Source organism: Syngnathoides biaculeatus, chromosome 20 (genome assembly GCF_019802595.1).
Source record: "Syngnathoides biaculeatus isolate LvHL_M chromosome 20, ASM1980259v1, whole genome shotgun sequence".
NCBI classification, from domain to species: Eukaryota; Metazoa; Chordata; class Actinopteri; order Syngnathiformes; family Syngnathidae; genus Syngnathoides; species Syngnathoides biaculeatus.
Window position 1 is genome coordinate 15,617,620 of NC_084659.1, and position 18,279 is coordinate 15,635,898.

The following is an 18,279-nucleotide window of genomic DNA, read 5'->3' on the forward strand; positions in this document are numbered from 1 at the left end:
ACATTGCCAAGACCAAAGAGCTGCACAAAGACACCAGAGACTAAATTGTACAACTCCACACGGCTGGAAAGGGCTACGGAGAAATTGCCAAGCAGCTTGTTGAACAATCTTTAGAAAATGGAAGAAGCTAAACATGACGGTCATTCTCAGTCGGAGTGGACCCCCATGCAAGATGTCACCTTTTGGGGTCTCAATGATCCTTATAAAGGTGAGGAATCAGCCCAGGACTACACGACAGGACTTGGTCAATGATCTTAAAAGAGCTAGGACAACCGTTTCCAAGGTGACCGTTGCTAATACACTAAGACGTCATGGTTTGAAATCATACACGGCACAGAAGGTTCCCCTGCTTAATACAGCACATGTCAAGGCCCGTTTCAAGTTTGCTTATGACCATTTGAATGATACAGAGGAGTCATGGGAGAAGGTTTTGTGGTCATATGAGAAGAAAATGGAACTTAATGGTCACAATTCCACTAACTGTAATTGGAGGAAGACAAATGATGAGTTCCATCCCAAGAACACCATCCCTACTGTGAAGCATGGAGGTGGTAGCATCATGCTTTGGGGGTGTCTTTCTGCACATGGGACAGATTGACTGCACTGTAAGTAAGTTTCTTTCGGCTTGTCCCTTTCGGGGTCGCCACAGCGTGTCATCTCAGATGAACGCACATATGTTTGGCACAATTTTTACGCCGGATGCCCTTCCTGACGCAACCCTTCTCAGGGAGTGGAGGCCCCAGTGGGATACGAACCCACAACCCCTGGTTTATCAAACCAGTGCTCTAACCTGTATTAAAGAAATGATGACCGTGGCCATGTATTGTGAGATTTTGGGCAACAACCTCTTTCCCTCAGTCAGAGCATCAAAGTCCCAGTCTTTCAACATGACAATATTGCACACAGCTAGAAAACCAAGGAGTGGCTCCCGAAGAAGCATATCAAGGTTCTGGCGTGGCCTAGCCAGTCTCCAGACCTAAACCCAAATAGACAGTCTTTGGAGGGAGCTGAAACTCCGTGTTTCTTAGTGACAGTCCAGAAACCTGTCAGCTCTAGAGAAGATTTGTGTGGAGGAGTGGGCCAAAATCGCTCCTGCAGTGTGTTCAAACCTGATGAACAACTACAGGAAATGTTTGACCACTGTAATTGCAAACAAAGGTGTTCAAATACTTATTTGCAGCTGTATCACCCAAATAAATCATTACAAAAATCATAAATTGGGATTTCTGGATTTTTCTCTCTCACAGTGGACATGCACCTACGATGAAAATTTCAGAACCCCTCCATGATTTGTAAGTGGGAGAACTTCCAATATAGCAGGGTGTTCAAATACTTATTTTCTTCGCTGTATATGTGCTCTGCCTTTACCGAGCGACCAGGGTGGACCCCGCCTCTTGCCCAGAGTCAGCTGTCATAGGGAATAATGCAATAAATTGTTTGAATGACCCTTTGAACTGGACAAATGGTAATCAACAAGATATATATGTAAGGTGAATGTATGGAAAAAAATGTATTTTAGATGCCACAACTATTCTCATATCAACTTGTAAAAGAAGTGAGAAAGGATTAGAAAGTCTGTCTGGCTAAGCTGCGAGAAAGTCACTCTCGGCGCCGGCGCGGGGACTGCGGTTTGTGAAATGTGCAATTTAGCATGAAGACAATTTCATACTTTAGGTTGCATTTTTGAGCCGCCACTTCGAGGTGACATCGCTGAAGTTCTGTTTGGTCATGTGTTCACAGGAACAAATTGTCGGCGGCAGTGAAACTTGGCCCAAGTTGTCTGTCGGATTGATTGTCAGACTTATCGCCCTGCCCCCCTTCCCCCTCCCCATCCCCATTTCAATTGCATCTTGCATCCATCGGGAGTGTTGTTTCACGCAATTCCCCCGTCCAGTCGTCACAAGTTCCTTGAAAATAATGTGAACGCTTGGATCGACCCTATTGCGGTTTGCCGGAGTTCAGAACCCTCGGCAGCCGCAAACCCGGATTCCGCTTCCTCCTTCCTTCTAGTTCCACTTCATGGACATCCTTGCCCTGAAAACCTCTTCACGCGCCTTTCCGAAGAGGCAAAAAAATAAAAATAAAAACACTCTTTAGTTGCATGGGAACAGTTCTGTCCACAAGCGGTAATATACATCAAAACATGTCAAAAAGAGCATGTTTATTGCTCTCGATTTGCTTTTAACCACAGCGACTTAGCTGTAGGGGGCAAAGAAACTGATTGCCGACTGGCCACTGAAGGATTTTCTCTCGCAAATGTTAAAAACCAACAACAACAAAAAATGCTCTTTATTACGAGTGTCCACAAGGAGCCATAAAAGCACATCGTTTGAGGATCTGAAGAGAAGCCTTGACACTGGGCCACTGTTTGGCGCTCTGGCCACAGGGCCTTCACACCCCGCTGAGCTCAGTGAATGGACAATTGAACATGGCGCTCGCTTGTCCTCACACATTGTGCTCAAATATTCACAAGGCAACCGAGATCACTCACCGAGGCGGGAGGGGGGGGGGGGGGGGGGGGAAGACTGCGATTAAAGGCAAAGGCCAGAAGACATGTTCGAATGCTGAGAGAGGGATATTTATACTCGGGTATAAAAAGGAAAACTAATGTACCGCCCTAAGAATTGTTGCCTCCGCGCTCGTGTCTAATCCGACTCGATTGGTGCGAACCCCTGCGATACGATCTGGAGTTTGAAAGTGACATTTGCAGCAATGGAACGTCTCGCCGGACAGGATGCGCAGATAGTATCGGATCGTCCAGGCTTGCGTCTCTCTGCGATTCCCAACCGCGAGAGTATCTGCGCTGTCAAAAGGATAACAACTCCGGGAAGGTCACGCTTTATAATGTTACCTGTCAGGCATTGCCCCGGAAGAAATTTAATTAACTTGAAACGACAGCGGAGAGAGAGAGAGAGAGAGAGAGAGAGAGAGAAAGAGGAGACATTAAAGGGATTGAACGATAACCAGCTTTTAATCCTGTCCTGGCAAAAGAATAGACGGAGAAAAATCCTTCTCTATCGAGCCGGCGTGACTTTGACGGAGGTGGAATTCTTTTAACGCGATGTGGTGTAATTAGTAATGTGCGTGTGTTTACAAGATAAATAAACCACTCTCGCTCGCCTTGATGTATAAAAAGAGTCGTGGTTAAAAAGAGGACCGACAGGCAGAGAGCGGCTCAGCCGGCTGAGTCAACGTTTACTCCGTCTTCGAAGCCAGTCGGAAAAGCTTTTAGAGCTAAGACTAGCGTACGTCGGAAAACAGCTGGAGTCGGCGTTTTTTTTTTTTTTTTTTTCCTGTGTGTGTGTGTGTGTGTGTGTGTGGAAAGGAAGTGAATGCACGGAGATGGAAATAACCAAATCCATGTTTCTTTGTTGTTCTTGTCGCATAGTGAGGTACTCCTCTTTCCGAATATTTTATTTTATTTTTTTACATTATTCCTCGAGTGTCTTTTTAATGCAAACTATCTCTTATTGTGTTACGCGCAGATCAGGTTTGGCTATTAGCTATACGGATTCCAAATAAAATGAAAGATCTTTATCATATGTGAAACGATTCAAATTAAGTTCCAAAAAAACAACCACGATAAAAGATCAATGAGCTACGCAAGTGTACCAAATGTATGTTTTAGTACGTGATACACGATGCCGAAATAAGACAGAATATATGTGCATGAATGAGAGGGGGCGGAGGGGGAAGAGTGAAGCTCCAGCGAGAAGAGATGGTGAGGGTGGATGACTTCAGATACTTGGGGTCAACAATACAGAGCAAAAGTGAGTGTGGAAAGGAAGTGAAGAAACAGGTCTGAGCAGGGTGGAACAGCTGGCGGAAGGTGTCTGGTGTTTTATGTGACAGAAGAGTCTCCGCTAGGATGAAGGGCGAAGTTTATAAAACAGTGGTGACGCCGGACATAATGTACGGATTAGAGACGGTGGCACTGAAAGGACAACAGGAAGCAGAACTGGAGGTGGCAGAAATGAAGGAGTTCAGGTTCTCGCTCGGAGTGAGCAGGTTGGATAGGATTAGAAATGAGCTCTATAGATGGACAGCCAAAGTTGGATGTTTTGGAGACAAGGTGAGAGAGTGCAGACTTCGATGGTTTGGTGATGTCCAGAGGCGAGAGAGTGAGTATCTTGGTAGAAGGGTGCTGAGGATGGAGCTGCCAGGCAAAAGAGCGAGAGGACAAGCCGAAAGGAAAAGAAGATACATGGTACACGATGAACACGCCTCTCTAATTTGGTGTTTGCTTCAAAGCATAATAAAAAACAAAAAAATCAATTTGAGGAGGGCCTAATAATGAATCATATCTTGAAAACAGTCCTAATCTTAAGCATACGCGTCACTAGCCTTTGGTTCTCCGAAGCATTCTCGAAACCACGTCACGTCCCAGATATCTTTCTTTGTATCTAAGCCTCTCTGTGTTCGCCAAAACACAACAATCAGTGTTTTTATCTTCTCTGCGCGTAAAGCCTTTTCGGGGGCCTCCTCGTCTTCGAAAATATCCCCCCCTCAGAAACGTTTAGCCTCATTAGTGATCATTCATGCCTTCGACTAATTAGTCCAAATGTTTGTTTTTTTTTCTTTCTCTTTTTAATCATCTAATCTAAAACAATAACGGCCAACGCAACGACCCTTTAGTGAGAGTTCAACAAGCCGTGCTCGAGCTCATTTAGTTTGACATGCACGGTTTGTTTTGATCTGCCTGTTCCAGTTGCGAACGGGATTGAAGTCAAAAGCTACAAAATGTACGTCCCCCAAAAAGAGAAAAAAAAACTTTAGACTTCAAAGTAGTTCTGACCCAACTAGGGGAAAGATATTGCTACATGTGTACGATGTTGTGTTCGTGACTGTTTTATGGATTTTGATCCTTAACTGAGTTCTGCCGTTCTCTGGTGTTGTTCCGTTCTTGGATTTCAATGGGCATTGTGGTATATGCTAAGAATGCATGACATCACACACACGCACACACGGTTGTCTGGCAGCGGCTTGCGGTGTGCAAATGAGTTTCATATTACAGTAGGTCACTGAATTCATTTCTGAAAAGGCAATTGGTGTAATCTCTCAAGGGACTTGTTGTGAGTAGTGGGCCACATTTACTGCGTTAGCCTTTCCACCCCGGTGTTGATTAAGAAATACATCTAGCCGCGATCAAACCATCGAGTGTGGACCGTTTGTTCTGGTCGGACACCGGATTGAACCCGCTTTTTGTCCGTAGTTAATTTTGTGAGCGAGAACCCACCCCCTCGGAGGACTGGACAAACGCTCCCCATCGCCCACCAGACCAAATGAACGTTCTCCGGGCGTTCGCCCTTTGTTTTATTAAATGCTTTTGGTGTCAGATCGTTAGCTGGAAGTCTGGAGTTTTCCAGCCACACGGCACGATGTGAAAACTTGAAAACTGCGAAAAGTAGAAGCCTTGATGCGAAGGCCTTATACGCCGGCGACTTGTTTATCGGCTCCATGATGAAAAGCAATACCGCAACATCAGGTTTGCTGCTTTAAAGGCAATTCTGCAAGTGGTGCTCGTGTTATTTTCAGAATAAAACATTCAAAATGGAAAATATGAGCGCTGCATCACCGGCCCAAACCTTGTGTGGTAAATGGAGCGTCTCCCGCCCTCGCCACGACCTTGCAAAGACTCTCCCCTCCCCCCCCCCCCCCCATAACCCGGATCCACGTAGTTTGTTCAACGGAGTCTCGCCCACACCGTCGGACCCGTTGTCGCTGATTTTTATCATTCGGCCTATCGCGGGGACTAACGATCCCCGGCAATCGTAGCTGACCTGTCGCGGGAAGTGGCGCCGTCGAAGACGAGGGAGGAGAGTCCATTAAAAGATTAACGCGAGGAAGTGGACACCGTCCTCGCAGACCCGTGGCGCTCTGAAGCAGTAACGGGGGACGATTTTGATTTATTGTCATCCTCCCTCCTCGCATACTTTAAAAACATACAAGGAAGGATGAGTTGGATCCGGAGGCGGCGCGGAAACAGACAAAATACAAGACCTGTAACAGGTCCAATCGTCCAAAAATCACTGTTGTTAAGTTTAAAATGTGCTGTTGTTGAACACCGTCTGGGAAAAAAAAAACATTTTTGGGATGTTTGTATCATTTATATGCATTAGGCAAAAGCAGATAATTATCTTTTCAGTCTCTACTGACATATTTATAAAAATGACACCTTGACCTGAACCTTTAAATTTGAAATGTGAACTGGTTGCAAACCCAAACTGCTCTATTCCCCCCCCCTCAAGAATTTTAGGAGCGACCAACACGTCGAGTGTTTTCGCTAGCATAGCGCGGCGAATCGCGTCGAGACTCACGGCCCCATTTCCTCAACGGCTTATAATGGCTCGTCCCGCCATTTACGGCGCGTGCGCCATTAGCCCGTGATGACTTTGCACTTGATGACTGAGATTAACAAGGTAGTTAGGCGTGCGGGGAAAGTGCAAAGTACACCTGGGCGGAAAACAATTACAGCGCTGCTTAAATCAGCAGGAGCACGTATTGCAGGACATCAATCTGCTTCGATGTACGGCGATACAAAATATGGTCGAGTCGTAAGATTGGGTTAAGAAAACCCGATTGGGACGTCCTATTCGGTTTGAAAACACGAAAAGCCATCCTTGGATCCTGTAATGCGATTTCAAAAACATTAAACCCAATTACTTAAATGACCAGCACAAATTTTAGAATCTTGCATTTAAAGGTCCACTGTCATGAAATGCATGATATTTAGTATGTTATGAATGGGAAAAAAAAAACGGCAGCCGGTATGGACCTATCCGTTTTTTCACCACAAAACATGATTTTGACGTGTATGGCTTTTTGTAACTCCCGCCATGAATATCGTCTTGAGGGATTTGTTTTTGAGCAGAAGCAGGAAGTGACATACAGGGCAGTAGCGCACTCAAGCAGTCCCGTCTGTTTCTACTAGTTTTACCTGCTGGACCCTAGCTCGTTGGTCCTTCTTGTTAGCCAAAATGCCAGCTTGTTATATTGCTGGATATTGCTCGAACACTCAGGAGGACGGATTCGCTCTTCATACTTTTCCAAAAGACCGGGGTTGTCGTGAAAAATGGATCGCACAGGTGCAATGGACGAGAGCTTCATGGTTTCCAAATGACAGGTTGGTGTCTATACAGCTACTAAAAACAAAAATAGTTTGTGGGGGATGTAATCCGTAAATCAGGGGTGCTAAATGTGTCCATGTGCCACCCCGGCCGAAGCCGTGATCAGTGCACGTGGAGCCGCGGTGGCTGATCTCCGCCACGGAGGTGGATCGGACGGGGAGGGGGTTTGGCCGCATCGTCGTTGCTCGCAGGTGGTCTTGTTGTGATCAGCGCCATGTGGAGGTGGATGGGATGGGGAGGCGGTTTGGCCGTGGCTTCGTTGTCGCTATTGGGCTACGTTGTTTTTTACCACCGTCGCGCAGAAGTGGAATCGGGCAGAGAGGTGGTTTGCGTTTTGTTCGCGATCCGCATATCATCTAAATATGGCTCGAAACGATAGGGTAATAATGGCCCGGTCACTTCACTCGGTGAGATGTTCTCTTCTTCGAAAAGAGCGTCTGTGTCAGAAGGGGCGTGTCCCATAGTAGGCGGCACAGCGTGTTTTCAATGGCGAATGTCCCAGTGTGATGTCACGGACAGAAGATGCAGCCAATATGGCGACCACTTGGGTGTTGAGACTTTCGCAACTTTGCGCATGGATGATGTGCTCTCCGCTCATATTTATTTTTTTAGTAATAGACATTGAAGTAAATAATGTTATGTTTTTTTTCATTGCAATATCTATTTTAGAATGTTTATAGGGTTAATGATTGGTTAATCCCATCATTGTCCATATTTTTTATGCAGCACGAGTAATGAAATTGGTGGGTGCAGTTCCACTATTGATAAGCGCCCAGTTGCGTAAAGTATCACAAACCGTCGGAGCAGGGCTTGACCCAAATGCAGGACTCCGAGGCGCGAGCATGATGCTAGGCGTGGTTTATTCAAGGCTGAGGTCATACACCGTGGAAGCAGTCCGAGAAGGCAGAGGCACACCAACGCTGGGCTATAAGCAAAGTCCAAAAACATGAAGCGAGGTCTGGTGACTAGGAGGCAAACTTGGAAACAGGAACCAAGACGGGACTGAACTATAGTGGCGAACAATCGCTGGGACGAGGATGGCTTACACTACACGTTCTCTCAGTGTGGAGATTCCTGCTGGCATTGAACACACCTCACTAACTCGAGGCAACGAACTCTTGGCCGTGGTCCATCCTTGCTCATGACATCAAGTCATATTACAGTATGTGTGGGCTAAAATCTGCAAAATATCGTAAGGACCTGGCTTTCTTTTGGGGACAGAAAGAAATCAGAGTTATGTAAATAATCATATTTCAAGGTGAAGGCTTATCTCTGGGTTAAGGTGAGGTAAAGGTTTAAGGATGTATTAAGCCTCCTGGAATTGAGTGTAAGTCAAAGTAATGACCTCTGAAATGAGAAAAATATGCCAATGTGTGCACATAAGGGGAAGTCGGGTCGTCGGGGAGGGGAGCGGGCCGCACAAATCGCAAGCTAAATTTTGATTATGACAGATGAGATGCGTTACAGGAATCTTTTGACTGGTTACGGGGCCCGGGCGCTTTAAATGTGGGTCACCTATGGACTTAACCTCGCGTCGGGCGTCAGCGGGGGCCTCATCGGCGTGTAATTATGCCTGGAATAAATAGGCCACTTGGCTTGTGGCGCTCCACCACACAGCGGCCCCGTGTAATGGACAGCGCGGAATCCATTTGTTCTCCTCTCTTCTCTCCTGATCCCTCTCCTCAACCTCCATTAACTCTCTACATTTTTCATTTCTTTCACTGAGCCCTCGCTACCCTTTGCTCCGCTTGCCATCTTTGTTTCTGTCGGGGTTTTTTTTTTTTTTTCCCAGTTTGGGAGGCTTCCCTTGATCTTATTCCTTGCTCTCCTTGAGTCAAAAATAAGCGGCAGTTAAAGTGCCAACTTCCTTGAACCATCTGAAGAGAGGGCGTGGGTGTTCTCGATGCACTATGCACCCTATCCCCATCAGTTTGCCTGGCTCACTAACGCCCGTTCCGGCTGGATGTTAGCTTGACCGCATTATTAGCTAGGAGGAGCTGTGAGTCGCAACAATGGAAAGCTACGAGCGGGTTTATGTCTTGCTGTGAGGTCAAGGGACTTTATTTTTTCTTCTTTTGGTCTTGCTTGTCATTTAGAACTCATTATTTTCCCAAAATAATTTAACTGTCAAGAAAATTGCGAGAACGTTTTGATCTGACGCAAGCCTTACAGTAGTTAGCCGAACAGCTGCGGCTACTTTCATGCTCAAAGACTTTATTAACGTATTCATCACAACTCCGCTTTTGTTAAGAAAAAAAAAAAAAAAAAAAAAAAGAAACACACGGGGGAAAAAACAGCAGATCTTTTATCTTGACTCCGGCGTCATTTGGTTTTTGAGATTTATTAATTATTGCAAAATGTTCCGTCGCGAGCAAAATCGTCGAGCCGAGCATTATCGCCGAAGTTTTCAGTGAATCCGGCGCTCGTGTTTGAAGAGCGGATTCCGGCGTTCTTCAATAATTATCAGTAGCTCTATGCGGAGGATCAAAAATATTTGCCTGTGAGTGTATTAGTACAGTATACAGTGGTACCTCGGTTTTCGAACCTCTGTTTATGAGCAAATCGGTTTTTCGAAATTTCGAGATTTTTTTTTTGCTTCGGTTTTCGAACAAAAATCGGTACTCGAATGCCGCTATCGACTGATCAAGTCAAGGGACTTTTTTTTTCTTCTTTTGGTCTAGCTTGCCGTTTAGAACTACTTATTTTGCCAAAATAATTTAACTGTCATGAAAATTGTGAGAACGTTTTGATTTGACGCAAGCTTTGCAGTAGTTAGCCGAACAGCTGCGGCTACTTTCATGCTCAAAGACTTTTTTTATTAACGAATTCCACACAACTCCGCTTTTGTTAAAAAAAAAAAAAAACTTGGGGAAAAACAGCAGTTCCTTTTCCTTGACTCCGATGTCGTTTGCTTTTTAAGATTTACTAATTCACGCGAAAAGCTCCGTCGCGAGCTATATCATTGAGCCGAGCATTGTCGGCGAAGTTTTCAGTGAATCCGCCGCCCGTGTTTGAAGAGCGTATTCCGCCGCTCGTCAATAATTAAGCGCTTTTATGAGTCACTCAGGGGATCTCTCCCGTTCAAAGCGAATGGATGATCTTTTTAAAAGACTCGTGAAAAATCACTTTAGCAAAGTTTGGCGTGGGGGGAAGGTCCCGGCTTTCATTTTTTTCATTTTTGTCGCTTTTAGGCGGTTCTAATGCGCAATGCAATTCAATGAATCAGCCGGCAGTGATGTGATGCGCAGCAGGAGAACTGCGATCAAGCTGTTTTCCATATATCAGTTCACTTCCAACAAACCCTTTATTTTATTCCCCCCTCGTGCTTTTCCTCTCACATTTTGTTCTTCAAGTGCAATTATTCGTTTGTTTCCGTTCGCCGCTGATTAAATAACGCTTTAATTAAAGGGATGCAGCCAGTTCTTCCAAGTTGCAAGCCGACTTCAGGCTTAATAGGCCCGGTTCTGTCAGTTGTCGCGGTCTGCCCTTTCCTGTCTAACGGGCAGACGGCTAAATGCTCACTTTTACGTACGGCAAGTCACATTGGAAGCTGTAGGTAGCGTCTCTCTCTGAGTGCTCGTCTCGGGCTGACAGCAGGCAGTCCCCGAAGCGTTCCGGAAGAGCCGACCGTGACTGATTTCTCCCAGGCATGGCAGCGCCGCGGGAAGCTAAATGCACGTTTCTGTTTGATTTGCTTTCAGTGTAACGCTGCTTGACATTTTGTCTTTTGGGTGGGCTGTCAACATCCGCAAAGAGCACATATTAGTGTTTTTTTTTTTTTTTAGGTGCCTTATACATAGGCAGACATTGCAATTCACAAAAGAAAACAAAAAAATAGCATGTCAATGCGGGGAGACGAGGACTAGGCTGTGGTTTATACATCTCTGCATTTAATAATAATAATAATCCCCAAAGAGCAAATTGCCCTAATAGGGGTGACATCAGACCCGTGTAATCGACTGTCTGAATCGACTCGTCGATTTTGCTTGTAGGCGTCGTTGAAGCCAACAGGAATTTTACAAAAATTGGTTGACAAAATCTCTGTCAGGGAAATATTGTGCCCGGAACCATGTTTGCGCCGCTGAAACTGTTTTCCGTGGACATTTATTGCAGATAGGCAATTTCGGGAGAGGATCAGTCTCGAGCCGCTGCTCCTCCGCATTGAGAGAAGGCAGATGAGGCGGTTGGGGCGTCTGATTCGGATGCCTCCCGGACGCCTCCCTGGTGAGGTGTTCCGGGATTGTCCCACTGGAAAGAGACCCCGAGGACGACCCAGGACACGCTGGAGAGACTGTGTCCCTCGGCTGGCTTGGGAACGCCTCGGGATCCCTCCGGAAGAACTGGAAGACATGGCTGGGGAAAGGGAAGTCTGTGTATCCCCGCTGAAGCTACTTCCCCCGCGACCCAACCCGGAACAGCGCCAGATAATGGATGGGTTTATTGCAGATGCGTGTTGTGCCAGTGATAAACTTTGCCAAAAACGACAATGCAGTGTCTGTAACTGATTTTCAAGACACTTTTGGATGTGCAATGTACTTTAAAAATGAGCGAGCTGAATAATAGTTTGGTTTTATTTTTTAATATTTTCCCCAATCTCTAGCACGCTAATGCTAATCACGATTGCTAACCGTTTAGCATTTAGCTTTCTCAAATCGCGTATACCAATTTATATAATATAACATATGGACTTTGTTTGAAGTCCATTCCTCATAAATGAGAATAAAATGCATGTTGGGAATACATATGTTTTTTGGAAGGATGGGGGGGGAAGAGGGCGCAATCAAAAATAAATTACATTAATAAAATAATAAATTATTAAATAACACGAGAATCAATTCTAAAAAGATTCTATTGTGACAATCTTAACCACAGCCTTGAACTACTGTAGACGGTATACATATTTTTTTATAACTCAAGGGCTTATTTTTCAATGTCGATGAATAGCTTGTATTCAAATTATACTTTTTTTTTTTTAATAGATGAAACCTCGGGAAATTCAAAATGAGTCATACACATGGATATATACACCTGAAAGCTTCAAAGTAATCACAAGTGCATTCAGCTGGGCTTTTTTTGTGTAGGTGTAGAAATAAAGTATTCGCCGCATTGATTGCCGTGCATAGGCCGAGGTTTACACCGCCAATCTGAGAATAAACATTCAGGTGTGAATAGCAAGTGCCAGAGCTCCTTATGGCGCACGTGTGTACGCTGTGGAACAGTTGCCAGGGCGACGTTATCACCTGTTATCCGCCTCTGGATGCAACAAATCGAGGCTCTGCTATTCATGCGGTTGTTTTTTTTTTTGTTTTGTTTTGTTTTTTATACAAATGGAGGTGACAGAGTGATGTCGGAGAGAGTACTTTATTGATCAGCACAAGACCCGATTTGTTCGCCGTTTGTTCTGCGCTGGCGGTCGTACACATCCTTGGAGTGCTTGTGTTTGCGAGTGTGTGTGTTTGTGTGCAGTGTTGCGGCTTTCTTGTTCGATTGTGGTTTATGGGAACTGTCATTGGTATGCGGCGGAGTGTGTACCACAACAAGAAGCTGAGCCCCAAAGGGTCCCCCACCCCCGGGAAGGATGAGTTGCGGAGGTGGGTGTCAAAGGTTGCTGGGTGGCTGGAGAACAATTCCCGAAGAATTTTAGGAAGGCATGTTGTTGTTGGGATGATCTACTCGGTACCAAATGTACTTTCTGTAATGATACTTCAAACAACGGACAGTTGCATTGTTTCATTAACAATTAATGTTTTTTTACCGATAAAAATAGCTATCAATTTTACGTTCCACGAGTAGTGACAGAATATAATGAAAGTTTTTGCTTCACTTCAACGGATATCGTGCTGCGCTTTCTGGTATGCATGAAGTGATGATGATGACGATAATTCCATTCATAACGCACTTTAGATGTCACAGCTCACCAAGATAGTTATATCAGTAGCTCTATGCGGAGGATCAAAAATATGTGCTTGTGAGTCTATTATTACAGTATAGAGTGGTACCTCGGTTTTCGAACCTCTGTTTACGAGCAAATCGGTTCTCTAATGAAAATTTCGAGATTTTTTTTTTTTTTTTTTGCTTCGGTTTTCGAACGAAAATCGGTACTCGAACAACCCTAACAAAACCCAGAAATAACAGAACGTGAGCGGCCATACACTTTCTGGTATGCATGAAGTGATGATGATGACGATAATTCCATTCATAACTCACTTTAGATGTCACAACTCGGCAAGATAATGATATCAGTAGCTCTAAGCGGAGGATCAAAAATATATGCCTGTGGGTGTATTATTACGGTATACAGTAGTACCTCAGTTTTCGAACCTCTGTTTACGAGCAAATCGGTTTTCTAACAAAAATTTCAAGATTTTTTTTTTTTGCCTTTGTTTTCGAAGGAAAATCGGTACTCGAACGCCCCTAAAAAAAACAAATAACAGAACGCGCACGGCCAGACCAGCTGACCCACCCACGACGCGCTTTATTATCAATTTGAACGAATCCCTGAAAAAACCCCCCAGAAATAATGTAACTTGCGCGGCGGTTGATTCGGTTTTTGAACAAATTGGTTCTCGAACAGCCTTCTGGAACGGATTGTGCACCGCTGTATTACATTGCTCATTACTGTTGCTTTCAGGTTTAGAACAGCATGACGCCGATTCGCTTTAAATTTAGTGAGACAGCAATCGTCTACCGGGAGGGGGAGTAAACATTTTGAACCCCCCCTTTTCGAACGGTTCACGATCCTAACAAGCACTTCCATGCAAAAATGGGCACGGAGTATTAAGAAGGCAAAATATGATTTAAAAAAAAAAAAAAAAAAAAAAGAAGAAAAAAAATCTGCGTATGACGCGCAGCACTGTACCGCGCAGATATCTCCATCCCGCCTACACGCCTTGGCGCTAGGCTGAGGGTTTACCTTAATAAATTGCGCTCTGGCAAACTGTACGATCCAGTTCGGTGGAAACCGGTGGGGGGGGGGGGTCGGTGGGCGCTTTCGTCGCATCAATTTGTGTTAAGCTGACAAACGCTTACAGCCACACAGGCGGTTAAGCCGGTGTGGGCCGACATTGTTCGAGGCTGCCGTGAGTGATTTGAGCAAGCCGTACGTGACTTCATGTCTCGGGCCCACGACACCCCCTCGTTGGCGGCTTGAATGGCAGACAAACGCGCGGGAGGCAAGGCGCTTCCTGCTAAGATTTCCGATACGGGTGTCAAATAATAAAACTCATGCTCGGCTTGCTAGTTAATACGGAAGCGTATTGTTGTCACACAAACACACACACACACAAAATCCTGTTTTTCGGGCTAATTTTTTACCCTAATTTGGGCTAATTTTTTTAGCAAGAAAAACAGAAGGAAAAATATTAGCCCAAAAAACAAAAAATAGAAAAAAATAGCCTGAAAAACAGAGGGAAAAATATTAGCCTAAAAAAAAACAGAAACAATTAGCCCGAAAAACTGAAAAAAATAGCCTGAAAAAGGAAAAAGGATTTTTTTTTTTATTTGGGTGACGGCAATATGCTTCCACAAATTAGCTTCTGCGTTTGGAAAGAACGGATGGAGCCTTGCAAATTATTTTTTTTTCTTTGCTCGGCTAGCTAGTTAATACGGAAGTATATTGTTGTCACATGCACACACACACACGCACACACACACAAATATTCTGTTTTTGGGGTAATTTTTTTTTAGCCTAATTCAGGCTAATTTTTTAGCCCGAAAAACAGAGCGAAAAATTTTAGCCCGAAAAACTGAAAAAAATAGCCCAAAAAACAGAGGGAAAAATATTAGCCTGAAAAACAGGAAAAAAATAGCCTGAAAAACAGAGGGAAAATATTAGCCTGAAAAACAGAAAAAAATAGCCCGAAAAACAGAAAAAAATAGCCTGAAAAACAGGATTGTTTTTTTTTTGGGGGGGGGGGGGACGGCAATACGCTTCCACAAATTAGCTTCCGCGTTTGCAAAGAATGGTTGGAGCCTTGCAAATGATTTTTTTTCTTTGCTCGGCGAGCTAGTTAATCGTTGTCACAAAAACACACAAAAATATCCTGTTTTTCGGGCAATTTTTTTTAGCCTAATTCAGGCTAATTTTTTAGCCCGAAAAACGGAGGGAAAAATATTAGCCTGAAAAAATTAGCCCGAAAAACAGAGGGAAAAATATTACCCTGAAAAAATTAGCCCGACAAACAGAGGGAAAAATATTACCCTGAAAAACAGAAAAAAATTAGCCAGAACAAAGAACAGCTGAAAATTTTTTTTTTTTTTTTACAAGACAAATTATGAAACAATTGCTTGCCGCTGATATGTCGCATTGATAAAAGAATGAAATTTAAATGTCAGAAGTTAGCAAAGGCACACGGATTTTATTTCTTTTTTTTTTTCTTTTTCTTTCTGCAGCAGGTTGTTTAGGCGGCAACGTCGCTGAGTTTAATTTTCATTTTTGGCCCAGCGTTGGCGCACGGGTTTGCATATCTGCTTGCAGCTTGCTGAAATGAATACAAAACAGCTGAATTTATAACCAAACAATGCAAACATAAGCAAAGTCGCGGGGAATGACGGATTTTCTTTTTTTGTTTTTTTTTTTCTAATTTAAGAAGATTAATAGAATAGTCAGGCCGAGAATTATTATTTTTTGGCTCATTCTGCAAGTCTATAGTCTCTCTCTCTCTCTCACTCTCTCTCTCTCTCTCTCTCTCTCTCTCTCTCCCCTATATATATATATATATATATATATATTTTTTTTTTTTTTTTTTTTAATATATATAGTATAGTAAGTCTTGGTCCAATCCTGTGGAAACTGACCAAAAATGTCTTTTTTTTTTTTTTTTTTTTTTGAAAACCGAAGCAAAATGCTTTTAAACGCGCACACGCCCCGGCCCTCAAAATAAAAGCCCCCACGCCACTGGTCTTCCGCGCTGGGTTCCGAGATGGCCTTCCTCTGTTCGAGGAGATATATGAGATGGAAGATACAAAGCCAAGGCTCTTAATAAAAATCATCCATTTTTGTCAGCGGCGGCCAAGGGGAACATTTGCGGCAGTGTCAATAGACAAGCGAAACCCGGCCTCCTCTCCCCTGCCTCTTCTTCATCTCCGTCTCGTCTCTCCATCTTCTTTCCAGAGCATACATCAGGAGAGAGAGAGAGAGAGAGAGAGAGAGAGAGCGCATCACCTCGCCTGTCACGGATCTCCTCTAAATCATCCCCCTCTCACGCCGCAGCCTGATCCCCTCGCCGTACATTTTGAGGCTATCAAGTGGCACTGAAAGTCACACTTGTCACAAGGTGAGGGATGACAACCGGCTTGCCATTTATGTCTCTCATTACACCGCGATGGGGCAAGTGGAGGTGTGATTGACTTAACACCCCTCCCACCCCTCACACCCCCACTCTTGGGCCCTCTATTAGGAAAGTAAACCCACAACTGGATTAGCGCTATTTCTTACGTGGTCGCCGACGTGAAATCATTTTCGTACGAGGCAACCCCGACGGCTGAGGGGGGGTAAAATGCGATAAGAAAAGGCGTAAACACATCAGTCGCGGCGGCGTCGCGGAGGTTGCCGATACGCTACCGGAGGTGGGATCGTCGCGCCTCGGGAATGACGGCGGGACTCCTCTCCCGTAGAGCGTGAAACGGGATTACCGGGAACGTCGGCGAACATACAAAACCACCGAGCTTTATTTTGGGACAACTAACAGCTGGTCTGTTTTTTTTTTGGGTTTTGGTTTTGGTATGTCGTTTATCTCCACTGCCGCAGCGTTAGCGTGAGCGTGAGTGCGCTATTGTTGGCGTGTCAGTGCTAGCGTTAGTGTTAGCATGGCAGCACTGGCGTTAAACTTTCCGTGTACCGTCTTTCTCTGTAAATATCTCATGTTTCAATGTCGGTTTGGGTTTGTTTGGTTTTGCTATGCCGTTTATCTCCACTGCCGCAGCGTTAGCGTGAGTACGCTATTGTTGGCGTGTCAGTGCTAGCGTTAGTGTTAGCATGGCAGCACTGGCGTTAAACTTTCTGTGTACCGTCTTTCTCTGTAAATATCTCATGTTTCAATGTCGGTTTGGGTTTGTTTGGTTTTGCTATGCCGTTTATCTCCACTGCCGCAGCGCTAGCGTGAGTACGCTATTGTTGGCGTGTCAGTGCTAGCGTTAGTGTTAGCATGGCAGCACTAGCGTTAAACTCTCTGTGTACCGTCATTCTCTGTAAATATTTCATGTTTCAATGTCGGTTTGAATGTTGTTGTTGTTTTGTTTGGTTTTGCGATGCCGTTTATCTCCACTGCCGCAGTGTTAGCGTTAGCATGGGGGCGGTATTGTTGGTGTGGCAGTGCTAGCGTTAGCATGGCAGCACTAGGGTTAAACTCTCTGTATACCATCTTTCTCTGTAAATATTTCATGTTTCAATGTCGGTTTGAATGTTGTTGTTTCGAACTGGGGCAAGGGGGCACTCGATAGAAAAAGGTAAGAGTGAGACCGGTGGAATCAATGTGCCGAGGAAGTGACTTTCACCGGTCCGGCCCTGTTAGCGCTGCGCAAGCGTGTTACTGCCTTCTCTCAGTGATTTTTACCAGTATGTTTTTTTTAACTGGCCCTGTTAGCACGGCGGCACTCGCGTCAGCGTGGTGGTGTGATCGTTAGCGCGGCAATACTAGCGTTAGCATTAGCGCAGCAGCGCTAGCGGTAAACACTCTGTGTACCATATTTCTTTGTAAATAGCTCATGTTTCAATGCCGGTTTCAATGTGGGCCCTTGCGGCTTTTACACGGCTGTGGCTTATTTATGTACCAAATGGTATTTCCTTTACATATGTACTGGCTGAGGCTTATAACCAGGTGCACTCTGTAGGGTGAGAATTACGGTACATACTGCCAAGACTTTATTTTAATTATTAAAAAAACTTTTTTCTTTATCACTAGTCAAGGCTAATTTAAACATTGCAGTGATTGACATGATTTTATTTTATTTTTTTTATCAATTGATAAAATCATTCCAATCTGTACAAAGCGTCTCCAAATTCAACAGTTGCGGACGTGGCCAGCGGCACTCCGGCCGCAACTCCTCACCTGTGCATCGTTGTCTCTAATTATGCTATGTATTTTAGCCTTGTGTGTGTTTTTGCTAGTTGCAAGTTGGTTGTTTGAGACTATATTAGCATGTATGAATATAT

The 18,279-nt window shown here is 44.5% G+C and overlaps 1 long non-coding RNA gene across 4 annotated transcripts in view; it reads left to right on the forward strand.

Annotated features, from left to right (window-relative positions):
• The window catches only part of LOC133493523 (uncharacterized), a 182,035-nt gene that overhangs the window by 40,040 nt on the left and 123,716 nt on the right, over window positions 1–18,279 (forward strand). For all 4 annotated transcript variants that reach the window (XR_009793031.1, XR_009793030.1, XR_009793032.1 and 1 more), the window contains exon 3: window positions 16,240–16,402. This is a non-coding gene — a long non-coding RNA (uncharacterized LOC133493523). The remainder of the gene's footprint in view (window positions 1–16,239; window positions 16,403–18,279) is intronic.